At 34.0% G+C, this 27,187-nt stretch overlaps 1 pseudogene; it reads right to left on the minus strand.

Moving 5' to 3' along the window:
• Positions 1–1,494: 1,494 nt before the first annotated feature.
• LOC115884244 lies at positions 1,495–26,523 on the minus strand (annotated as a pseudogene).
• Positions 26,524–27,187: the final 664 nt, after the last annotated feature.

The following is a 27,187-nucleotide window of genomic DNA, read 5'->3' on the forward strand; positions in this document are numbered from 1 at the left end:
AGAACCACTAAGTATTTACATAACTATCAAGTCTTTCAACAATAGGAATATTACACGTATTCTATTTCTATTTTTACATAGTAATTTTACAAAGGAATATGGCAAGAAAAATTACATAAATTAATCTGGTCCTTGATACAAGGACGTGGCAATTTTGTTCGTTTTTCTCTAAAAGTTAATTATTTGTACTTATAGCGTGATTCATGGAGGTTTGCACAAACCAGACTATACAATATTTAATACAGTAAACGAAAATAATAATTATTATTTATAAAAGTCTTTAAATGAAATAATACCTCGTTTCGCCGAGAAATTTCGATTTTTTTCTATATTTTGGCACATTTTTTTTCAAAATTTTTACTAGGTACAAGAAAAATTTCTGTTGATGGCTCTAGATGTTAAGAAATAGTAGGTTTGGTATTCAACTGTAGTTATAGCAGGGTTTCCATGGAAGTTTTTGAAAATTCCGAACAATATCTAACAGCGACAGTTGTCTATCATTTTGGATGTCGTCTGACCGATACTCTTCCCTGCCTCTTTGAACAGATGGACATACTTTAAAAAGTATACTCTTTTGCCTTTGTGAGAAGTACTAATATTTGTACTGCATACGTTATAAATGACATCAGAAATGGGATCCATTTTTAACAGAAGTGAAAACTTTGAGCATTTCATTAGTTTCTACAGGGTGGTTGGAACTGTATTCCGGAAACTTCGGCAGCATATTCTGCAGATAAAAACAAGTAAAAAAGTTCGTATAATTACATGTCCTAAAATGCTTAGTTTCGGAGATACAGGGTATAGAGGTTTTATTTTCATTTCGATTTTTTCTAAATAATTTCCGAAGTAACGTCAATATTTCGATGAAAATTGGTATCTGGGAGTTTTTTGACATGACAATTTTGATTTTGAAGTCAATATGACTTCTACTTGTAGAGGGCGCCACCTATATATTTTTTAACTGGTTCGAAGAGTAATAACTTTTCGTCTGTACCTGTATAAAACTACTGAGTAAAAAATTATACATTTACGACATTTTATACGTAGAAAAGGTATCTCGGTAAAAATCGCTACGAGTAATGGTTCTCGAGATATTTGGAATCGAAATTATCAATATCCGTTGTCATTGACATAAATTAACCATGTTGAATAAATAGTTAAATTTGAAATATCTTTGTGTCAAAAGAAACTATTTTATCGTCATGTTTCGAAGAAAAATTTATATATAATTTAAAAAATTAAAAAGCTCCCAAATTTATAATTTCAGTCAAATAACTATCTACTCAACATATTTATTTTTGGTCAATAATGACATGCATTGACTATTTCCTTTCTAAATATCTTGAAAACGACTGCTCGCAGCGAATTTCACCAAGAGATATTTTTTATGTAAAAAATCACGGAAATGTATATTTTTTCACCCAGTAAATTTATACAGGTACGGAAGAAAACTTATTACTCTTCAAAACAGTTAAAACACATGTAGGTGGCGCCCTCTACAAATCGGAGTCATATTGACATCAAAATCAAATTTCTCATGTCAGAAAACTCCCAGACAACAATTTTCAACTAAATATTGAAGACACTTTTAAGAAATTATTTGTACCTGTATACTTCCAAACCAATTTACCCGTTGCATAATATTCAATTAGCGTGAGCTAAAGTTTGTCCAACGAGTCAGGAAAGATTTTGACAGACAACATTCAAAAAATGACAGAAAATACGTTTACTTGTGAATGAAAATCAGAGGCACAATTGACACCGTCATAGATTGTTGGACAGGCATGTATTCAGAAAGTTCATAATTTACATACAGATACGGGTACATACTTCCGTTCGTTATGGAATATCAAATCAAAAAATACTACTCCATCTATCAAAACATCTAGAACCCATCTAAGGCACACAAAAAAAACAAGATTCAATAATAATCTCTCTAACCGAACACTAATACGGCACTGAAAAAAAAAACAATCAACAACACACTCTATATGTTACACGTACTCCTCACTGGGTTTGTTATTGTTCGTGAGTCTGAGTGAGTTCGGTACTCGACCACTCACGTTGTCGGGGAGTTCGGCGATGTCCTTGAACACGCCTGCAAGGCTCTCGAAGTTGGGACCCCAGTTGAGGAGGTAGTCCCAGCCGAGGGTCGTTGTGGAGGGACTACCGGTTCCTGGCCTGTACATTGGGCCTCCCAGGTCGTCGTCGGAGGCTACTAGGGTGGACATCGAACCCCTGGTAAAAGAAGAAACGGTTAAAATTTGTCAATACAAGGGGATGTAATAATTAAGTGCAATTAACATTTTACCAACACAATAAAGTTTTTTTTTCTTTTTTTTTATTAGTCTTGAATAGGATATTAAATTTTAAATGGATATTTAACTAAAAAATTAAAATGAAATTACTTAAATGGATATTTTAATTACTAGATATCAGGCTATAAGGATAAATTACAATTTAGATAGCAGTTACTGAAATTTAAAATAAATTTATTCTTCAATTTCACAAAATGTGAAATATGGCAAAAACTTTACAATTTAGGAATAATCTTCTTTAATAAAACTCATCTTTATTTTTTTCGCATACGCCTGGTACTATTTTTGAAATGCTTTGCTTGGAAACTTTAAAAATAATATAATAAAATTATATAAGAGTTTCTTGCCTTGAACTGCTAATATAGAAATTAATTCCACGCTGTGCTCGTCATAATGTGGATCAACCTCCTGTCACTACCGGTTTCGGGGCCCTACCCCATCATCAGGTGAGCTTGGGTATTTCCACAAAACGACGAGCACAGCGCAGAGTATATACATACGACTTGTCGTAAAGTAGCGGTAAGATATTAAGTCCCGCATCGCGAGATAGCGGCCTGTGTGCAATGGTAGTACTTTCGTACCACCGAGGCACATTAAATTTCTTGCAGTTTTTAGGTATATAATAAAAAGAAATTAATTTTCCATTATATATTTTGGGCTAGCCGAAAAAAGCCTTTATTTACTATCGATAGTTGTGCCTCGGTGGTACGAAAGTACTACCATTGCACACAGGCCGCTATCTCGCGATGCGGGACTTAATATCTTACCGCTACTTTACGACAAGTCGTATGTATATACTCTGCGCTGTGCTCGTCGTTTTGTGGAAATACCCAAGCTCACCTGATGATGGGGTAGCGCCCCGAAACCGGTAGTGAGAGCAGGTTGATCCACATTATGACGAGCACAGCGTGGAATTAATTTCTATATTAGCAGTTCAAGGCAAGAAACTCTTATATAATTTTATTATATACCTAAAAACTGCAAGAAATTTATTTTCCATTATTTAAAAATAATAATAATATAAAATAATAAAATAAATAACCCAAACTGGGTATGTGACTCTCTAGTTGCAAGGAATCTTAATGTTATGGCCAATCCTTTTTTAACTCTCTTTAACCGGAATACACGTACTTCTTAAAGATTGTATTTTTTCTTTCTATACGGGGGCCAACTAAGTTAATAAGTCTTTCAAAATCAGTAGCGGACATGTGAAAAAAATTATTAAAAACATTCTGTCTCTTTGTAAATCGCGTAGAAGTTTACTTTCACTGCGCTGGGATCTACTTTTGAAATTATTAGATATCCAACACCGCCTTTTTTTTCTCTTTGCCTCCTTCGTTTTGCAATAACGATCGCACTACCTACCGCTATTAAAAATACTTCGGTATTATCCATGTCCGAATAGTTCGAACGCAAACACTACACTACAATGTGGGCGCCGTTGCTTGCGAGCCGAAAGGTCTTGAGAAACACGACAAACAGAAAGCGCAAGCAACGCAAGCACAATCAAAAGCAAGAGCGCGAGCAAGATCACGAGCAAAGTGGACGCACCTTTATAATTCCAAAAATAAAACAATGTGTTTTTGCCTCTCATCTCATTTCATTTAGTTGGAAAATACCTTAATCTTTTTAATGACACGCTAGTATCTCAGTTGTAGCACAGATTATACAGATTATAATCTTTGTTTTTTCTTCATTGTTTTTCGTGGTTCCAATTTTTGGGAATCGGGCACTAGTTAGGTGACTAGTTTGCGCACATAGCACGCCCACTTATGGCCTCTAAAATTGTGCACAGCGCCTGACCGGCTAAATAGAGAGATATCGGAAAACCGAATAGCGTCATCCAGTATTTACGCGTACCTTATCATGGTTACGATATGCGCGAGTCAACGCAACACCCGCTAATAACGTTACCGCCTGACGTAATTTGCGGATCAATTACACGTGATAACGTTTAAAAATTGCTTAAATGTGCATGTGCGAGTATTTGACAACCGGAGCCGGTCGGCGAGATTTTTTATTTTAGGTTATGTTTGAATTGTTTTGAATTATTGCTTTAGTTTTATTAGGTAATTTGATATTTAAGTAGCTGGGATTAGTTTTAATTAAATAAATATGGCCCAAAATATGGATTCCACCTCTTCCAATACTAAAGAACCTATAAAGAGTCTTAGGTTTACAGCAGATTACGACTTAGCCCTTCTAAGAGAATTTGTTGCTTATTGTCCTAAACCCATCTTCCAACGTTGAACAATAAAGCACTGGAAATAAGCACTTTAGCCCTTTAGTTTTAAAATACCTAGTAAACAAAACAATTTCAAAGTTTTAAATTCAAAGTTAGGTTAAGTTTAAACAGCGGACGCGACACGATCAGAATTCTTTCCGATCCGATAACTATAAATGAAGAGAGTTAATACCACCTCACGTAAAGGAAATAACATCTGGTCTTATTAACGTCCATGCACGCTATTCGGTTTAGCGATATCTCTCTATTACGCTGTTTATTGTTATTTTACGCGAGTTTATTTTTGCGCAAAGGAAATTTGATTCGTTTGCACATCGTCATAAAAAACAATTTTCGTACCACGAATTAGGGACAAGATTTTTATCTGTATACTTATAGGATACCTAATCTGTGGTTGTAGTTAAGCTGATTTTCCTTAACATGGCAGAATATGAAAGAAATAAATGATAATTTATAAATATATTAGGTAATAATGGCAACTGACCTGTACGAGGAATCGAAACCGTCATACGAGGGCGGAGGTATGTTGCTCTTGCTCCCCGAGCTAGAGTCGTTCCTCCTCGACTCTATATCACCAGGTTTGTACTTGTCTCCGGGCAAGCTGGCATTGTCGTACTCAATCTCCGAACACGTAAAGCTATCGTTGCCGCTCTCGTCGGTGCTTGTCGAACTGTGGTGCGTTTCTGGCACTGGGCTATGGCGCATGTGATTACTCTGAAACAGGCAAAAATTATGTTAAAACCGAATTAGGCAAAGAAAATAAAGTTCTTCTACTCTGGGATAGAAGGCAATGACACAGAATTAGCAGCGCCTCAGAGCACTAAATCTCGAGACAATAATGAAAACTTTCCTCCGAGGTTTGTATACTATTTTATTTTCAACCACATCATTAATTAAAAAATAGGGACAGTATTTTATTTTGAAAAAAAAATATGCGAAAATTTGTCGTTTTCTGTTTTGGCATTTCCATATCTATAGTTACCGGTACCAGTGGTTGTTATGGCGCAAACCTTCAACAGCAAAACAAACAACTAAGTGACAGTTTTGAATTTCTCGTTCGCTTTTTCGAATTTATATAACATAGAAAGCCAGAATGTTGTCGGAAAGTTCTGATAATGAAGACTACTTTAATATTGGTACTCCACCAGAACTTACAGAAGCTGTAAAAAGAGCAGAAGCCAGTTTACTTCCAGAGAAAAGTAGGGGGCGACATGAAATAGCATTGAAAGTATACGAAAAATGGTGTGTCGAAAGAAATGCTATAGGCCAGTGCAAATAATTTTGAATTTGGAAAAATTTTTAGAAAGCTGCGACCATTGAAAATAGTTAGCCTTAGTAACCCTTATTAACATACTAAAAGTCCCCATTTATCCGATGTGTGCGTCATCAAAAAAAATCGGCCGCCATCTTGAATTTTGGTACTTTTTGGGAAAAAATGTAAATAACTCGAAAACGGTGCGTTATAGCGAAAAACTTCAAGAGGTAAAAATTAAAGAGAATAAAAAACTCTATCAGAATCAATAAAGAATAGTTTATTATCCTAACGCAGTGACGTACAATTTTTTTTTTGAAAATCGAGCAATTTTTAAAAGGAATCACCGAAATGCAAATTACTATTTTTCTAAGCTTATTAACAAATAACATGGATATTTAGCATCAATTTAACTGAAATACAGTCCTTGTGACATTTTCAAGAAATATTTATTGGTGGTTTAAAAATATTTCAAAATTAACAAAAATTGTCAAAGCTATCCTTTACTCAATACATGTGTGCTAATAATGTGCGAAAGCAGCCTCCACCTTGTTCCGGTCGGGGCTATTTGCACTTAAACCAAGGTTTTTTTGTTACCATTTTGTGAACAACTCGTTTTTGAAAATACAGTGACAGTTTGAAAAATTAGGCTACAGTTGGAAGAAAAAAATAAAATGTAATAACTACTTGCGAATGTCTTTTTGACATAAATCATCTACGATCTTAACCTAAGATCTTAACACTTTTTCATTATGATAAATACATTATAAACATACCCCTACAAATCGAATAACAATAATTCAAATTATGACCATTTTAATAAAAATGTGTTAACTTGTAACCTAACTTTTCAAACTGTCATCTCTAGAAAAAAAATGAAATTTACAATTTTATTCGATTTGTTTTTCATCGACAGATATTTGTTTGTTCTCGCAAGAACTACCATTACAGTTACCACACAAGCATGAACATGGCATATTGGATTTTAAACATGTACCATTGCGATTAAAAGAAAATAGTACAACAAAATATGATTTAATCTGCTGGTCTATATTCTTGTGTCAGTGTCACGTAATTTTTAAAAAGTGCCTTTAACTTCAGAGCAAAAATCGATTATATTTATGCGATTAAGGGATGAGGTTCCCATAAGGGACATTGCAAATGCATTAACGATAAACAAAAAAACAGTGTTGTTGGCTAAATCCAAAATTCAATATAATTCAAATATCCTTATAGACCAGGAGTTCCATCTGGGACTACTAATTCTTGTACTATTTTTTTTATCGCAATGGTACATAGTTTATTACATCCAGATTTGCAATTACAGTAAATCATTTTCAATAGAAATTCTGATGCCACTGCGTTTGACATTGTTGTTGGAACTAAGGTATCCGTTTTTTTACTCCATCCACATTCTGTTGCCTCTTCTCCGTTATTTCGCCAATACTGCATTTATAAATAGGTCCTATAATAATGATTTTCAGCTGCGTTAGTTGTTGGAGGTAAGGTAGCTAAATCAAAATTTTTACTATAAGTACCTGACGAGATGTAAGGGCTTTATATTTAAAAAACCTCAACTGATCTAAATCTTTTGCTAGCCTATGAAAATAAGAATGTATTTCCAGCTTCGACTAGCTCAGATTTTTGTGCTGCAGGATCTAAAAAAACGGATGTGATTTGTCGCCGATGATGATCTTTTTGCAACGTTTTGAAAGTCGCCAGTTTACATTACATTTTATTTTTTTTCTTCCAACCTGTAGTCTAATTTTTCAAACTGTCACTGTATTTTTAAAAACAAGTTGTTTACAAAATGGTAACAATAAAACCTTGGTTTAAGTGCAAATAGCCCCGACCGGGACAAGGTGGAGACTGCTTTCGCACATTATTAGTACACATGTATTTAGTAAAGGATAACTTTTACAATTTTTGTTAATTTTGAAATATTATTAACCCACCAATAAAAAATATTTCTTGAAATGTTACAAGGATTGTATTTCAGTTGAATTGATGCTAAATATCCATGTTATTTGTTAATAAGCTTAAAAATTAGTACATTGCATTTCGGTGATTCCTTTTAAAATTGCTCGCGCGATTTTCAAAATTTTTGTACGTCATTACGTTAGGATAATAAACTATTTTTTATTGATTCTAATAGAGTTTTTTATTCTCTTTAATTTTTACCTCTTGGAGTTTTTCGCTATAACAAACCGTTTTCGAGTTATTTACATTTTTTCCTAAAAAGTCAAGATGGCGGCCGATTTTTTTTGATGACGCACACATCGGACAAACGGGGACTTTTAGTATGTTAATAAGGGTTACTAAGGCTAACTATTTTCAATGGTCGCAGCTTTCTAAAAATTTTTGCAATTTCAACATGGTGAATGTCATAACTGCACTGGGGTACTAAGAATATTGCTTCGGAGAGAGTCTTGATGGCATATTTTAGCGAAATGGCAAGGCAGAAAAAGCAATCTATTCTTTGGGCTACGTACAGCATGATACAGACAATGCTAGAATTATGGGAAAAGACTGACATATCAAAATATCACAAACTCGTCGCTTTTTTAAAACGCCAGAATGTAGGTTTTAAGCCAAAGAGGTCTAGCATTTTTACCTTCAACAAATAAATGTATTAAAATCTTCAAATATTAGTATTGTTAATCGTCTTGTTTATTTTTGTTGATGTTAGATACATAAGTATTTAATAAAGATATTACAAGAATATTTTGCTTAATTAAATGAATTGAAAAGCAGAGAATGGAAGAGGGAAGAAATATAGATAATATGACACTTTCAAATGTTTTAAAAGTCAGTAATGTCAGTATTACATATGTCGTTGTAAATAAACTATATTAATTACTTTTTACAGACTTTCCAAGATAGATATATCATCCTTACCAAGTGATTAGGTCCTCCCACCCTGGGAGCTTCGCTAGAACTGGACACCGCGTCCAGCGTGGACACCAAGCTGGAGGTTCTGGGTCTGTGGTTCATCCTTTCGATTTCCTCAGCTGTCAGACCCATGGCAGGTGACGTTTGGGTAACTGGTGGAGGAGCAGCAACTTTTCTAAAAAAATAAAAGAATATTTTTTATTAAATATATAATTACAGATTTTTTTTGATAGAGTTTACTTATAGTTCAAATATAGTAAAGTCTAGAATAAAAAAAGTCTATACTTGTCTTTATTCTAGACTCTATTGTATCAAACCCTACTTAGAAACAAGCCTAGTACCAGTAGACTCAAAATCGGTAAAAAAAGACGAAGACACTTCTAGAATAAGAAAGGAGAAACTCTCATTATAGTAGAGAGTAATTTCATAAATATCTATTTTTTTAGAATTTACTAAATCTTAAATTAACATAAAATCAAACTATATAATATAAAACTAACCTGCTACTGCTTTGTCCGCTCAACTGAGACATCACAGGACTATTCAGACTCCTCTCGCTATTGCTATGCACATCTTTCCCCACACCTCCGCTACTGGACGTCGTAGCCAGTAAGGCACTTTGGAGCGGTTTCCCGCTGATGTCCTGCAGCGTCAAGATGCGCGTGTGCTGCGCAGACATCTCGCTGCTGGGACTAAGTCTGGCCAGCGGGGTGGACTGGTGTCCGCGGTTGGTTGGCGTGGTTACAGGTGGCGCTCTGGGTGGGTAACTAGAAGAAAAAGTAAGTTTTATTTATTATATTACCATTTTTGCATAAACGGCAAGATTATGTATCCAAAAGGAGAGTCATTAAAAAATCAGCTTTAAACGTCAAGCAGTTTAAGCAGAATCGTGATTACTCATCAATGGTCGTATTTTATGCAACACCCTGTATAATTTTTTAAAAAATCTTAAAATATATAAAACAACAAAATAAAATATACGTGTTTAAGAGTTTTTATGTCAACGTCATAGGATTATGCGAAGTGTCACTTTAAATCAAATTAGCTTTGAATAAGAAGACTAAGGATGGAGCATAATTGATATCCATGTATTCATGCATGGTGGGCGGAAAAAGGACTCTAGGGTGGGGATCCTTGACAGTTCTGTTTGACGATTCATTTGACACATTTGTGAATTTGATTTGAAATTTTGTGGATTTGTCAGTCTTTACAGAGCTTATTTTATGTTATTTATTATTTATTCTACTACTGATAGTAGTACAAAGGTAGTAAATCTAGATGGAAATTGTGCCAAAACTTATTTAACGAAAAAGACTCTAAAATAGTTGGTTGTGTAGCGTGCGCTAGATCTCGGCAAAAATCGAGTGAAATAATGGAACAACTTTTCGCTAGTAAGTTACTATATAATATACATACGTGTAGTAAACCGATCATTTATGAAATTCACTTAAATTAACTAAATTATATATTTTTCTTGCATTTTAGCTTTTATTTATTACTTGTCAAAGATTAGATGTCAAAGAATTTAGATACGTGAATATGACTTACCTGTTTCAGTAGCGTATCGGATGTTTGTGTTAATAAATACTTATTATAACTTATCTAATTTTATTAAAATTATATATTTTTATAACAATTTTAATAACTACCAACATTTATTCACAACGTAAAATAAAACAAGAAATTATTGAGTCTACCCCACGTCTACCCTATATCATAGTTTTACATTTTTTACATATTTGAGGCCCATCGCGGTGTACCTAAGATTTTTGATATGCTCCTTCCTTAGTCTTCTTATTCAAAGATTCTACCAAAATTAAATACTAGTTTACCACAATACACCAAAACACTTTACTTTTGCATGTTAGCATCATCAGCAAATGATTATAAACTAAGTAATAACCAAAGAGTAGATAAGACAAGAGACGACAGTGAACAAAGAAGTCGAATTTCGCGAGAGAGACGCAGATATATTAAAATTTAAAGGTCCCATCAAGTCCCATTTTCTCTGTTGCCAAGTATATTTCTTTGAAAAATAAACAAGATTTTCTGAAAATAAATTAATAATATAAGAAGAATATAAGTAACGTATGTTAATACGGAAATGTAAATTTTTAGTTTAGGTTGGTTTAGGTTCTTTTTTCGCAATGTACTGTTAATATAAAAGAAACAGAATGACTAACTAAGTTGATCGATTTCAAAGATAAACGATAAAATCTGAAAATCTGACAACGGCGTATTTTATTTATTCTAACCTATGATTTTAGGACGCTAATCAGGATTAAACATAAACAAATCTGATTAGTTGTTTTCTTGCATTTTTGCCTTTTTAAAGTGTGTGTTTCAGAGTTTTTCGATATATTATCGGTTTGAGAGTTTTTAAGGTTTAATTTTAGTATCGTTTTTGTTGCGTACTAATTTGTAATTATTGTTAAATATGAATACTGAACAGGACACGAGTAGCAGGAAAACACGAGATGGTGGCAATGTGTGTGCTTATAAAGACTGCAAAAATAGGTCTTATTCTTCGACAAACATAATATTTCACTCGTTTCCAAAGGATCCTGAAAATTATTTTTTTAGAAATATACTATATAATTATGTTATTAAACTAAATGTAATCCATAGATCGAAGACATGGTTAGAAGCTTGTAATATATTTTTACAAAAAAAAAATTGAGCAACTCTATTTTTTGTACATAAACCCACATTGTGATATTGTAGAATGGAGGGGAGAATCACCGCGACCTTATAGATCTATTGTGTGTTCATTGTAATATTACACTTGTTCAAGTCCATATGTAAAAAAATACACGTAAATAAAACACTTCTTACAAATCGACTTGGTCACTTTATCTTGTTTACCAACGATATACAAAATATTGCTTTTATTATCTTTATTCCCCGCCAAATATGTTTCTAATTATAATTTATTTTATATAATATTTAGAAAACTCATTTTTTTTTTTCGTTTCTATTTATTTCTTTACCCATACAGTAACTATTTATAAGCTATACAGGCAAGTTTTAATAATAGTCTATTTCAAATTTCCCGCGAAAAAGTTACAAAAATTTAAAGGGACAAGCGAGACGAGGTCACTCTCCCCACCACTCAAACATGAAAGGTACCGCGCGAACTGTCGTTTCTTGTCTTGTCTACTCTTTGTAATAACTAAGTATTAACGAATGTGAACTTACCCTGTGGGGTGATGCGGTGAATGCCGATGTTGAGCTTGCGGATTCACACCTCCATGTTTATGGTGGTACCCTGTCACATTCGGAGGTGTAGCCTTATATTTCCGCACACCTCCCCCTTCCCTGAAGGCCTTGTAATGGTAGACGATGTCAACGTCAGAAGGCGCGAAACTGCTGGAGGTATCGATGTTGTAGTGCTCGGCGTTCTCCAAATTCAAGTCGTTGGACACGTGGTCGTGGGTGTGGTTGGACGAGGGAGGTAGTGGAGGGTGGTACTCGTCGCGCATTGGAGGTGATTTGGTGACGACTTCGCGTTCGATGATGTCGGGACGTTGTGGACGGGGCAATTCACCACCTGGAGAAGGTTAATTTTAGTATTATATTTAAGTATCTCCTACAAAGAATTTTTTATATACTGGTTTTTTCTTATTATTATATCACATATGCCCAGGGGGGTGACAGTGAAATAGGAAAATTGGAAACAGTCATTAGTGTCATTCCTGTCATTCTCCTCACGACAAGTATATCCGCCGAGACAAGGACAGCAATGTTTCTGTCTAACTATTGTCTAACTTCACAGTTTAGAATTGACAGATTTCAGTTTCAGAGACAACTTCAGATTTGTTCTAGAACAAATTCGAAAATTGTGTCGAAAATATTCGACGCCATTTTAATTCATTCCGTTTAGTTTCGTTTTGGAAGTTCAATTTAATATTTCGGCTGAAATTTATAATTATAAAGGTAATAAAGTATATAAAATATATATTACATGAAGAATCCTGGAGAAAATGACGTTTCTGCCGTAGTAGGTATGTCCCATGTATATGAAAAATAGGTAGTAAATAAACACTGTTTTTACATTTTTTAGATGCAAGAAAATGGTGTTATAATCTCTTTGATCGGCGATTTTTTTGAAAATGGAAACAATTTACAGCAAGGTAAGATCATTTTTAACTATAGCCAACATCATTTATCTCCAATATGTGCGATTTATTGTCAATAATGCAATAAATCGGACTGATAATCTGATTATGTTATCCGACTAAAAGTCTCTTTTTGCTTCTTTTTGATTTATAAGCCAGGTCTCTTTGGGAATAATGGACGCTTTTTTAAACAGTATATTTATATTTTATACCTATTGATATTTTTAGATTGTTAATTTTAGTATAAAAAAATTTGTTTTTCTGTTTTCAGGTTTTTGTATAAGGCTCCCGTTTTCATGTCCCTGTGTCCGTTTTCTGTCCTTGAAGTCTGCGAATACGTGTGTTTATTTACAAATTACTGTAAGTCATGCTTATACCTTAACTAATTTACGTTAAAAGTACATATAATTAACTAATTGGTATTGAAACAATACAATCCTCTATATTTTTATGTTTATTTAGTCACGTTGTTCCATACTTCAAATAAATATATGTGAATAAATTATTTTTTGGTTTTATTTATGAAAAGAAAAAATACAAAATACATTTGAACTGAAAGAGGGCCCGCCATTGAATAACCGGAAACGGAAATGAAAATGAAGCCATCATGTCCTTATCATGTCAACCTGTCAATTGGAAAATTAGTTCTCCAGACGACAACGAAGGCTTTCGGTGGCGTATCGTGTTTCCACGATTTAACACAGAGTTGACACTTCTTTCTAGTTAATTATTTTATGCATATGCCTCTCTAAAAAGTCATTTTTTTTCATAGCTACCTCATGATTTTTTGCCTTATATTTTACTATTTAAGAGACATACATAATATGACTCTTATACAGGGTGAGTCTTAAAATAAGTGAAAATATTTTTAGGACCTCGACTAAGGATTTCGACCCCAGGAACAGATCTATGAGTTTTTTTTCGCAAAAAAGATGTTAAAAATCGTGCATTTTCTTTTAAATTTTCCTGTATATTTTAGAAAACTTTTTAGAACAGCCTGTTCACCACAAATTTGGTATTTTATAATCATGGTATAATTTCTTTATTTCTGATATTACCATGGTTATGAATTTACCCTATGGTTACGGCACTAAAAGAGATGCAAATACAGAAAAAAATCAGGTGGCTCTCAAATTTTTTTGAGAATTAATATATTTTTTTAATTTTAAATCTTGAATAAATTGGTTATTTTGGATTTATTTGAAAAACGGCAAAGAGAATATACATATGTTTCTTATATCGAGATCTACCAGCCCAGCCCCGAAAAATATTTGCACTTATTTAAAAATCACCCTATATAATACAGCAAATATCTACACAAAACCGTTAAAATTTTATAAATACTATAAAAGTTCATTTCTTAATTCTGCATCTAAAATAAAAAGTAATATATAAGGTGTTGTATTTAAAAAAATGAATATAGCTTTATAAATATTGTAATGTTGGCCACGCCATAAAAAATACCCTGAATAAGATTGTTTTACCTCAAGGATTTATTCTGATATTTTTAAGGTATAGAAAGTTATAGATAATGATTAATAAAGTTAAATTTACTCTAGGTTTTAACCACTTTTCCGAAATACTTGAAGTTTTACTGAATATGAAATAGCATGGGAACACCATGTATTTTTATGTTTTTTTTATTTTCTTTTTTATTTAGGACACCCTGTATGCAATACAATAGTTTTAGGAAATTCACCTTTATAAACCAAGCAATATTTATACATTTTTTTTCATATCTTTATCAACAATAACCATATTGAACTTTCTCGCATTAATGGACCATCCTGTATATTTAATTGGCCATCATTTCTTTTATTCCCATTTTAAGATCATTCCCTTCCAATATTCATTATTAGGAATGGATTTAATTAGTCAATTAAATACCGTACGATTGAAAAAAAACAGCGTCCAGTTAGCTTGGAATCGAGCATCGATGACATTTCCCATACAACTTTACATATAAAATGACAGCGATCTTCATTTCATAGCCATCGCTGACGCCATTTGCTTTCGATCATATTGTAGGTACTTTTCAAAATACAAATAATTGATTTTTCGTTCATCCTTCAATAAAATTTACCATGAAAAAATAAAAGGCTCATTCAATAAAGTTTGAATGAGCCAGATATACAGGGTGAGTCTTAAATAAGTGCAAATATTTTTGGGAGTGATATATTTCGATCGAAAAAATACGTCGGTAAGGTTTTTTTTCGCGAAAAGGAAAATTAAAATTTGGAAATTTTCGAAAAAAAATTTAAAAATTTAAATTTTAAAAAAATTTAATTAAAAACCATAGTATCTTGATAATATTTGGCAACATAGATAAAGTTAAAGCCACGAATGTTTGGGAGTGATTCATCGGTCGCTACCATGTAAACTAATCTGTTCAAGGTCACATAAAACTTAATTCCAGTGCCGTGGTGTTTCAAGTCATATAATAATCAATATATAATCTGTTGTAATTTGTTGTTTTAACTATCAAAGTCTTGTCAAAACATATATTTGGTTATAAATATAAAATGGAATTGGTCGCACTGCAAGCACACCAATGGACTGACGCACAAAAACGAATCAATCAAAGAAACGCGATATAGTATCGTCTTTGTCAATCACGCTAGCATTTTAGAATAAGTAGGAGGAGCGCAGGCAGATGATTAGATCGGGCCTTTAAAAACCTACGTCTGCGGTAAAAATTTACGTTTTTAATGTAAAAATGATAACGCGCGTGTCGATTCTAACTTCATCAAGCGATGAATCACTCCCAAATATTCGTGGCGTTTACTATAGTAGATTGAATTTAGAAGATAAAAACCGTTTAAAAAACTAGTGGTTTTTAAAATTTCAGCAAAAAATATTTTTTTGTCTAAATTTTCAAATTAAAATAACTCGGTTATTTTGGACTTATTTGAAACACGGTATAGAGAAAATATTTTACTTTTATCAAGATCTACCAGCCCTGAAAATGTTTGCACTTATTTAAGACTAAATACACTTTTTTTAAATGTGGATTGAACATATTACCTTGCGCAATATCTCTATCTTTGAATTTCTTTGGTAACAATTCAGGTCCAACCAAACTGTGTCCTCCGATACCCCTTATCACATCCCCTTCAGTATGGTAACTCATCGAATTCTCCATCCCGTGTATGCTCCTGTTCAAAACACCATCATTCACGGAGTTCATACCTCCACTTCCCAAATTTGGACCTCCATTTTGTTTGGAGTGGATGCCATTGGAACTATTCGGACTACCCGACTTTTCTTTGTACTGTTTTCTCAGTCTGAAGACTACGAACGAGACTAATATGGCCACTAAGAGGACTACGAAAAAGACTATGACTAAGGTTATGCCGATGCTGAGTGGATCTTGGATTGTTGCAGATCCAACACCTGTAACGGAGAAAAAACACCGAAGATAATTTTTATATTCCTTTTGGTGAATCGATTCACTTTTAACAGATATTTTTAGCAATTTATTCAATTAAGATCCTTATAATTCCCTTGATATATAAATAACTGTTACAGTAAAAGTTGGAAATCAGTGATTGTTAACAATTACTAGTAAAAGCTCACATTCACTGATTTGCTAGACTACGGCAGTAAAAGTTCAACAGCTAATTTTGATTTTTACCAGTGACTGCTAGTATTCCCTGGACGACAGCAGTGAGTTTGAAAGAATCAATTAGCACGGTTGCCACATGTTGTAAAATATATGGATAAATAAGGATAAGTTGAATACTTAATAGGGAATATAAGGATAACATTAAATTGGGCTAAACGTTGGCAACGTTGACAGACATCTGGCGTAAATTCGCTGTGTTTTTGGTATTTTAGTTATGTATAATTGTTTTGTTATCGTTGTAAAAAGTGCTGTGCAGTATTTTCCCTATGGAAGAAATTTTCTGTGAAAAATTAAGGTAAACTGGGCACTCGCAAGAATGAAACAGTGCTTGTTTGTCATTTTTTTTTTAATATAATGAAGTCATAGCAAAAGTTAAGCGTGCAAGAAAAAAATATATTTAGGGACCTAGTGACTATGAACTTATTAAACGTTTTAATATGCTTGAAGTAGCGGGTTTGAAAAAACGAATAACTCCCGTTGAAGAAAATTCGGGCATACCTTTATTTTGTCCACGATGAAGAACTTTATTAAAAAACATTGTACCAATAAGTAATCTTATGTTTATGAATTTTTTTTTTGTTTTACTATGTTTTCCCTTTTAATATTTAGAAGGTTATGTCGTTATTTTCTATAATTTTTTATAAATATACTAGAAAAGTAAATAATTTTAAGATAATACCTCTCCTCTCCACACTCGTCCTGTACAATAGAATAACTTTTACCGGCAACTTTTAGTAAATATAATGTTACTTTCACTATAGTGAATGTTAAAAATTACTAAGAAAAGTCGATAAATATCTTTAAAATACAATTTTACTGGTCCAATGCGTAATTACTAGCATTTCCCAGTGAATGTTAACAATCACTGAATTTCTGACTTTCACTGTAACATAATTATTCTTTTATAAAAACAATATGGCGGAACAAAATTCGTAATAATTTAAAAAATAATCACAGATATAATATACGTTCAGTTACTTTTACTTACCCAAAAGTCCACTGCAACCTTGTAGAACCTTTCCTTTCATAAAAGCTTCAGAAAAGATCGATCCTGACCCGTTAAAAGGCTGTATTTCCCTATTCACAGTAAAATTTGACAGGCATCCTTCAAAATACTCGGGAAAACTGTTATTGACATAGTAAAATCCTCGTTGGACACCTCCAATGGACAGATAAGTCAAATACGGATCCAGAAAATCATGGACTCCTGCCGAATCCAACTCTTCACCCAATCGGTTGTTGTCCAAAAGCACTTGGTGGCTTCTGGACTTCATGTGAAGTGTGAGGTTATGCCAGAGACCGTCAGTAACTGTACGATGTGAATCAGTCATGTTCACAACAGTTGATGTTTTGCTGCTGTAAACTATCTGACCATTGATCAGTTCTACAGAAGTATAGTGCTTGTTTGAGGTGGCATAAAACAGTATTCCATTGAGTTTGGCTGTTCGGAATAGTATACTGATGCTCTTGTCCGGAGCTGAGAATGGTTTTAAGGGTGTGGTTGATCGGATGCTTCTTCTTTTGTCCCAGAGGGTCGTTCCTATGTAGATATTGTCAAGGAGTTGCATCCTTTTGTGTTTCTTGGTTATAGAGTATTCTATGAAACCTCCATCGCTTAAGGTAACTGGGGATAAAGCATTCTGGCAATTGGGTGCTAGGAGGTTGTTGCCACAATTGCAGATGTTGTGTTTCCATCTATCAACGCATACACCAAAACCTATTAAAAAAATAACAGAATAAAAAAAAAAATTCGGCATCTACAAAATAAAAGAATTATCTTTAAATATCACAGTGATGAATCCCAACGGAAACCAGCTTGTCAGTGTATTTTCACTAATAAAACAAATAAAACTGACAAAAAATGCTAAAGGTTTCAGGAAACTACACCACAATTTTCAAAACTGAGTTATACAGGGTGCTTTGAACTGTATTCCGGAAACTTCCGCAGCATATTCTGCAGATAGAAATAAGTAAAAATGTTCGTATAAATGTATGTCCTAAAATGCTTAGTGTCGTAGATACAGGGTGTAGAAGTTTTATTTTAATTTCGATTTTTTCCAAATAATTTCTGAACTAAAAAAACTGGTGTCGAGGATTTTTCTGACATGAGAAATTTGATTTTCATGTCAATATAACCCCTACTTGTAGAGGGCGCCACCTACATATATTTTAACTCATTTGAGGAGTAATAACTTTCTGTCCGTACCTGTATAAAACTACTGAGTAAAAAAATATACTTTTACGACGTTTTTTACGTAAAAATAGCTACGAGTAATGGTTCCCGAAAGATTTGGTATCGAAATTATCAATACCTGTCATCATTGACATGAATTAAACATGTTGACTAAATAGTTATTAGACTGAGCTCATAAATTTGACATAATTTTTTGTCAAAAGTTCAACAGAAACTGCTTTATCATCATTTTTTCGAAGAAAAATTTATGATTAATTTAAAAAAAAATTTAAAAGTTTTTATTTAAAAAGATTATAAATTTATCATTTCAGTTGAATAACTACATATCTACTCAACATGTTTATTTTTTGTTAATAATGACATGTATTGACTACTTCCATTCTAAATATCTTGATAACGGTTGCTCGTAGCGACTTTTACCAAGAGACATTATATGAGAAATGTATATTTTTTCACTCAGCACTTTTATACAGGTACGGACGAAAAGTTATTACTCTTCAAAACAGTTAAAACACATGTAGGCGGCGCGCCCTACAAATAGGAGTTATACTGACATCAAAATCAAATTTCTCAAGTCAAAAAACTTCCGGACGCCAATTTTCATCCAAATATTAACCTTACTTCAGAAATTATTTGGAAAAAATCGAAATAAAAATGAAACTTCTACACCCTGTATCTCCGAAACTAAGCAATTTAGGACTTACATTTATACGAAGTGTTTTACTAATTTTTATCTGCAGAACATGATGCCGAAGTTCACGGAATACAGTTCGGACCACCCTGTATGTTATTGAAACCTGTGTGCATCTGCTGGTAGAGCAGCAATACACCGGGAAAACAATAAACATATTTTGTAAGAAACTACTCAATTTACTAGAAAATAGGAACAAACACAGGAAGACAGGAACATTCAAACGCAGAACAAAACAACTCCTAAATGTCTAAAACCACTGACAAACTGGTTTCCGTTTGGATTCAACGCAGTGTTACACAAAACACAGTGCACAAAAAAAATAATTCTTCAGGATTTCTGTTCCAGTGGTGAAAAACTCTTCAAGAAAGAAGATTTTCTTCAAGAAATAGAATAAATATTTAATACTACTATAAAACTAAGAAGGAATACCTCCACAAGGGTCATAAGATGTTCCAGTTTTGCTGCAGGATGAACTTCTGGTGCATTTGTTTTCGATACCTTCTGATTGAATGGGACTGCTGAGGTTTAACTGACGACCATTGATGGAGACGCTGTGAACACAACCTACGAAATCGTCGGAGTGAATTTGTCCTGGTCTTTCCAGAACTGGATCAGGACTGTTCAGGCCGCCTATCAGAAGAGGCTGGTTGTTGAAGTTCAGTGTTCTGGAAATAAAGATCATACAATGAAGAAAATCCAACTTGGCTTAACTCTTTCATAGTAATTATACAGTAATCGCAAAACATTTCCCGATGTACGTCATCAACCATATCGAAATTGGCATTAAAGCAAAAATGTTTAAATTTGTTGTACGAGCCCTAACAACTATATGTTGGGACAAGGTCATATTTTGGAATTATTGCCCTGGTTTTTCAAAATGACTGAAAAATATATGTTTAATTTTTTAAATATAAAAATAGCCATATATCCTAAACAACCTGACAATATTTTTATGAATTTGTACATCAATCCATATTTACAGTAGCGGATTTTGTTCATAAAAGGACAAATTTGCTGACAACTAAATGTTGGGACAAGTATTTTTAAATAATTAATATCATAGGCGGCTTTGCTATAAATGTCACAAATGTCGCAAACTGTTTACTTCAGCATTGACAGCCTGTAAGTGACTCGATACTTTGAGTAGTGAGATTTACTGTAAGTAATTTTAATTTTTTTAATGTTCAATTTTGTTAATTATTTAATTCAATGTAATGATCCGTGGAAAAGCTACAAATCAAAAACTACGCGAAATTATAATTCGTCAATACAGTACGGGCAAAACAATTCGAAAGTATTATTCCAAAAACCACGGTCTTTAATATAATAAAAAAAATACGGCGAATCTGCCAATGTAGACGTTAGAGGTAAAAGTTCGGGAAGGCCAAAAGTTGTATCTCAGAGAGATTTACGAAATTTAGTAAAAATTTGCAAGTCTGCGAGAAGTACTCTTCGCGAAGTAACAGTTAAATGGAATACTGTAACTGGTTTAAATATATCAAGAGAATGTTGCCGAAAATATATCCATAAATGCCGTCTGGGGTTTTACAAGGTAAACTTTATTTTGTGTGGATAATCAATTACCTGAAGATTATTGGTACAAATTCTTATTTAGGCCAAAGAAAAACCGCTACTGACAGAAATTCAAAAGAAAAATCGCTACAATTGGCCAAAATCTAAATTATCGTGGACACAAAATGATTGGAATAAGGTCGTATTTAGCGATGAGTCTAAATTTGATGTTTGCGTTGGAGATCATCGAAAACGAATAATACGAAATAGTAGAAGCCTTTCATAAAGATTGCTTAAAGAGGGTTGTTAAATTTCCTAAGGGGATTATGGTTTAGGGTTGCATGTCAGCAAGAGGTTTGGGCCAATTAAATTTTATAGATGGCACTGTTAACGCCCAAAAATATCTACATATACTTGAGACCTCACTTTTGCCTAGTGCTCAAGAATTGTTTCCAAACCCAGACTATATTTTCCAACAAGATGGAACATCGTGCCATTCAGCAAAATCAACTAAAAATTGGTTCGGTAATAATAATATAAAAGTTCCATCCGATCCTACAAGTAGTCCGGACCTCAATGTTATAGAAACTGTGTGGCTTAAGATGAAGCAATATTTAAGAAACCACCTTCAACGAACAATTTTTGATTTGCGGAAAAAACTGCAGGACATTTGGGATAATTTTTCTCCTCAAATGTGCCAATCTTTGGTAAATACAATGCCATTAAGAGTTCAGGCAGTTGTTAAGGCAAAAGGTTATGTAACTCCGTATTAAACAAATTTCTTGTTGTGTTGTCCCAATATATAGTTGTCAGCAAATTTGGCTTGATTTTGGCAAAATAAGCTATTATCAAAAGTGATTTGTCTGCAAAGTTATAAAAATATAGTAAAATTGTCTAGATCATATTGTAATATTTGAATTTAGAATAATAAACAAAATAAATTCAGTCGTTTTAAAAAAAAATACTACTTTTATTGCAAAAAGGCCTTGTTCCAACATATAGTTGTTAGGGCTCGTATAATTTAAGATACCGAGTAGCTCTTTATTTTACTTTATAGAGCGAATGATTGTAACAGATATTTTATTTAGATTAAAGCCGCAAAAATTAGTTTAAAGTGATTTTTACTACCGCCATGTTGGTCAGTCACATTGCGCTGTGATCATCAACGTTGTCGTTTATTATTTGACAATTATTATCATAATGTCAGTCATTATTTTGTATAATGTTTTGTTGTTAAATCTTTGAGAGTAATTCTCGTTTTTTTTGCCGATTTTCATAGTCTTTTTTTTTTAAATTGTACTTTTAAGCACAAACAGTTCTTTTAAGAACTAAATTTTCGAGTTTTTGTATTGCATTCCTTGAAATTGTATGTTGAAAATATGCCGAAGCATTTAAACAGTCGGAGCAAGGAGCTTTGTAGCTTTCCTGAAAAACTATTTTGAACGAAAACGTGATAATATAAGTCTTTTATTACCCTTGACTACAGTCAGAGAAGTAAGTTTGATTGGTAAGCACATTATACCACTTTCCAAGTTATTTCTACTTATTTCGATTTGCAGCGAGTAGCTGCTGCCTTATTAAATTTTATTCTACTACTATTAGTTGTATAAAGGTAGTAAATCTAAGGTAAAATTGTGGCAGAACTTAAATTAGCAGTGACACTATCGCGATTTATCGAAAAAGACTCTAAAATAGTTGGTTGTGCTTGCGGTAGATCTCGGGAAAAATTGATGAGATTGTATAATGGAACAACTTTTTCGCTTCAAGTAAAGTGACTATATAATATACATGAAGTGTAGATCAGTAAACCGATCATTTAATGAAATTCACTTCAAAAGTTATTCATATAATTTATATAAGAAAACCATGCATTTTGAGCTATGTTTATTTATTACTTGTCAAAGATTAGATGTCGAAAGAATTTACATACACGTTAATTTGACCCTACCTGCCCAATGGCGTATCGGATGTTTGTTAATTAATACTTATTATAACTTATCTATTTTTATTAGAATTACCTATATATTTTTATAACAATTTTAATAACTACCAACATTTATTCACAACGTAAAATAAAACAACAAATTATTGAGTCTACCCACGTCTACCCTACATCATAGTTTTTACATTTTTAAATAAAATTAGAACGTGACTGATAAACCGGAATTTAAGTCGGCCATTTTGATCCCTTCGCGGTGTACCCTAAGATTTTTAGTATGCTCCTTCCTTAGTCTTCTTATTCAAAGCGCATCGGAATTTTTTTTTTGCGATTACTTTAGAATAAAATTCCAAAAATTATAAATATATTAAAAAGTTAATACTTCTACTTACAGTATCTCCACTGTTTTTCTGTATAACAGTTACTATCAGTGGGCCTGCAATCTTCACACACATCTCCATTATCATTACAACTTCCCACGTTCAAAGAAATAACCTTCCCATTCCTCGTCGCCGTGATCTTGTACCAATTTCCATCAGCCAATTATCGCTAGTCTTCGCCATGGCACTGATGGAGGTTATCGCAGTTCGAGCCCCTCCAAACTGAACACTCCCGCCCCTTCTGCAAGCTCATTAGCCACGAAATCACTCCTACCCAAAGTCTGAACGCCATAGTTATAAACCGGCAGCGAATCCTTCTTGAAGTAGTGGCGAATATAAAAAGGAAATATCGTTTGGCAGTGGCATCCAGAGATGGGAACACGTCATATCCGGAACAGTTCGAGGAATCAAAGGTTGATTTCTCATAATGTCTTCCGTATCCGACCTTCCGTACAACTGCATTTGTATCCAGGCTTCAAATTGACACAAAGACCTCCATGTAGACATGGATTAGGCCTACAGGAATCTGCCAGTGCTTCACACTGATTTCCTCTATATCCTGACCGACACAAACAGAAGAAACTGGAACCATCAGGACTTTCTTTGCAGGTACCACCATTCTGACAAGGATTTTCCGAACAAACATCACCTCTTTCCATCTCACAGTTCTTTCCATCCTTACTGTGAGGACAAACGCTTATGATAATTGAACCCTTGTCTCCTACATTGACCGTTGTTCTTGCAAGGGTTTGGTAAACAAGGATCTTGACGTTTGTTGCATGTAGTTCCGTAAAACCTTCCAGCATTGACAGTTGTACTCGTGGACGACTAAGGAGGGTGATGTAAAGATCAAATTTTTGACTGTCTGTGATTCTGGTTGAGCGTTTTACAGTAAGATACTCCGTGCATACTCATTTTCACAGGTATCGTCACTACAAGGACTGTACCCGATAAAAATATTGTCTGTTTGGAACAAACTAGACAGAACTTTCTTCTGAAGTTTCTCCTTAATTAGTAAAATTACTTTTGTACACTGTTCCCTGTTCACAACCATTGTTAGCTCAAACCTTGTTCTCCTTCATACCAGACTGTACAAAATATTGTCTGCTTCCAAACTAAGCAAGAGCTTTCTTCTGAGGATTTCTCCTTAATTAAAATTTACTTTTTGTACACTGTTCCCTGTTTCACAGCCATTGTTAGCTCCAAACCTTGTTCTCCTCCTTCATACAGACCGTGGGCCAAAATTAATGTCTCCTCCTTCCAAGAACGTTTTTGATAGTTTCCAAAACCCTGCATAGTTGTGTGGGTTAAGAAATTTGCAGCCGATAAGTTTCTAACCAAGAGGGTAACTGAATTTTCGACTGTAGTATTATCGAAAGGAATAAACTCTACAGTAACGGTAGATACGACAGCTTTATGCTTGCTATCGTGTCCAGATACAGAAAGAGAATGCCCTAGACCTGGTGTAGCTCTGGAAGCGTGCAAGTCACAAGCGTACGGTATGGATAAAATGTTTGACGCTGCAGATTTCTGGATAATTTTGCAACGGTAGTCTCCGGTGAGGTCTGGATCGTTCGGATGGACGTTTGCGATGTTGCCAACTGGGAATTCGCTGTTGAATGTATAGACAACAACGTGAACTGAACGAGGCGTTGAATCAGAGTCGTTTTCATCCAAAACTATGACGGTGACTGAATGTTGGCTTTTCATTTTTGGAGTTCCACTGTCTTCAACTTCAACAACGATGTTTAGTTCTGGAGTAATCTCTGTCTATGCTTCTGGTTGTTACGACAACTCCGGTATGTTTGTCTATCTTCACGTATTCTTTATGTTTTCCCTCCAACAAGTTTGTAAGTGAATGGAGCACCGTTTGGAGGTAGATCTGGGTCTTTAGCACTTAAGGTCATGATCTTGGTAAACGCTGGCTCGTTTTCTAGAACTCTTCCGACAACTTGAGGAGGATCAAATATTGGACCGTTATCATTCACATCAAGTATGTTAACTTTGACTGTAGTAGTGCCAGTTTGTGGTGGTAAACCTGTGTCAATAGCTCCAATAGTTAAAGAATACATTGCTATTGTTTCCCTGTCTAACTCCCTTGTTGTTTGTATGTCTCCTGTCTGAGGATCTACCTTAAATGTTTGATCAATATTTCCTCCAATTATCGAGTAACTAAATTGGTTGTTCTGGTATCTTACATCCTTATCCACGGCCTTTACTGTTGTTATTTTACTACCAATAGCTGCAGCTTCGGATATCTCAGCTTCATATATGTTCTGTATAAACTCAGGAGGATCATTACCATCTTGAACTGTTATAATTACATGAGCCTCATCAGTATCATTTCCTCTGATACCTCCGGCGTTTTTGGCCATCACAGTGAGCAAAATCCTACTCTGAGTTTCTCTGTCTAAATTCCTTGATACACTTATTGCACCTGTCTCGCTGTTAATACTAAAACCTCTGTCATTACTTGATCCAACTAGAAGATAATATACTTTTCCGTCATCTCCAGAATCCTGATCTGTTGCCTGCACTGTACCGATCTTCGTACCAATCTCAGTCGATTCGAAACATCGAAATGGAAGCCAGATCTAACAAACTTAGGGTAGTACTCATTAACCCCGGTTATATGGACATGAACTTCAGTTTGACCGAACATACTGGCGAGTCTGGATTGGCTGCCATGACGTTGAGGACATACAAAGTCTTCTCTTCGTAATCAAATGAGTATTTTGATGTAATTTTTCCGGATTTTTGATCGATGTTAAAGAAATCTTTATCAGGACCTTCAGTTATCGAGTACAGGATTATAGCGTTCTTTGGTGAGTCTATGTCTGTTGCAATAACTTGGTAAACTAAGGTGTCAGGGGGTTTGTTTTCTGACAGATATGCATCGTAGTAAGACTGATTGAACGTAGGGCTGTTGTCGTTTATGTCTGTCAAAATAATCGCCAACATAGCTGTAGCTTTTTTGGGTTTGAAGCCTAAGTCCTTTGCTGTAATGTTTAAGTGGTAGGCTTGGATACTATCGTAATCCAGAGGTTGTAAGATTGTGACTGCTCCAGTTACTCTGTCGATACTAAAGTCTTTCCTTTCGTTTCCTGCAGATATGTCGAAACGGATCATACCGTTTGGACCGTTATCTCTGTCCGAGGCGTTTACTATCAGAATGGTTGAACCAAGGGGTTCGTTTTCGGGTACTATAACTTGGTAGCTCAAGGCGTCGAAGACTGGAGAGAACTTGTTTTCTCCTGTCACTATAATAGTGACAGTACACTCGTCCATTTGAGGTGGGATGCCCTTGTCGATAGCTTGAATACGGAGTGTGTAAATAACTCCAACATCATGTACCTGGAAGAGAAAAATGGTTGTAAATTTGAGTCTGGTATTATTAGGCAGATATATATTAAAAACATAGAACAAACATTTATTAAAACATAGAACAAACATTGTGAGCTAAAGATAAGATACGAGTATAATAAAATGATTCTTCTACTTCGCTGAGTGACATAAATGCTGAATCAGAATCAGAGTCAGAATCTAAAGATTCCTTTCAGTATTCTCAGGGTAAAAATAGGAAATAATATACATGTACTGATTTCTTTCGAAAATCGACAACTATAAAACTATGATCCTTTCCCCGACACAAACGGCACATTGTGAGACAGGAAATTGTAGAGAGAAACAAGCCCTATAACATAGGATACAACATTTTAATGAACAGCGCTTTCCATAAAATCAATAAAATGAAAAATATACGAAATAATATACATGTACTGATTTCTTTGGAAAATCGACAACTATGAAACTATGAACCCTTCCCCGACACAAACGGTACATTGAGAGACAAGAAATTGTAGAGAGAAACAAGCCCTATAACATAGGATACAACATTTTAATGAACAGTGCTTTCCATAGAATCAATAAAATGAAAAATATACGAAATAATATAAATGTACTGATTTCTTTCGAAAATCGACAACTATGAAACTATGATCCCTTCCCCGACACAAAC

The sequence above is a fragment of the Sitophilus oryzae genome, unplaced genomic scaffold, assembly GCF_002938485.1.
Source record: "Sitophilus oryzae breed Bouriz unplaced genomic scaffold, Soryzae_2.0 scaffold_225_pilon_pilon, whole genome shotgun sequence".
NCBI classification, from domain to species: domain Eukaryota; kingdom Metazoa; phylum Arthropoda; class Insecta; order Coleoptera; family Curculionidae; genus Sitophilus; species Sitophilus oryzae.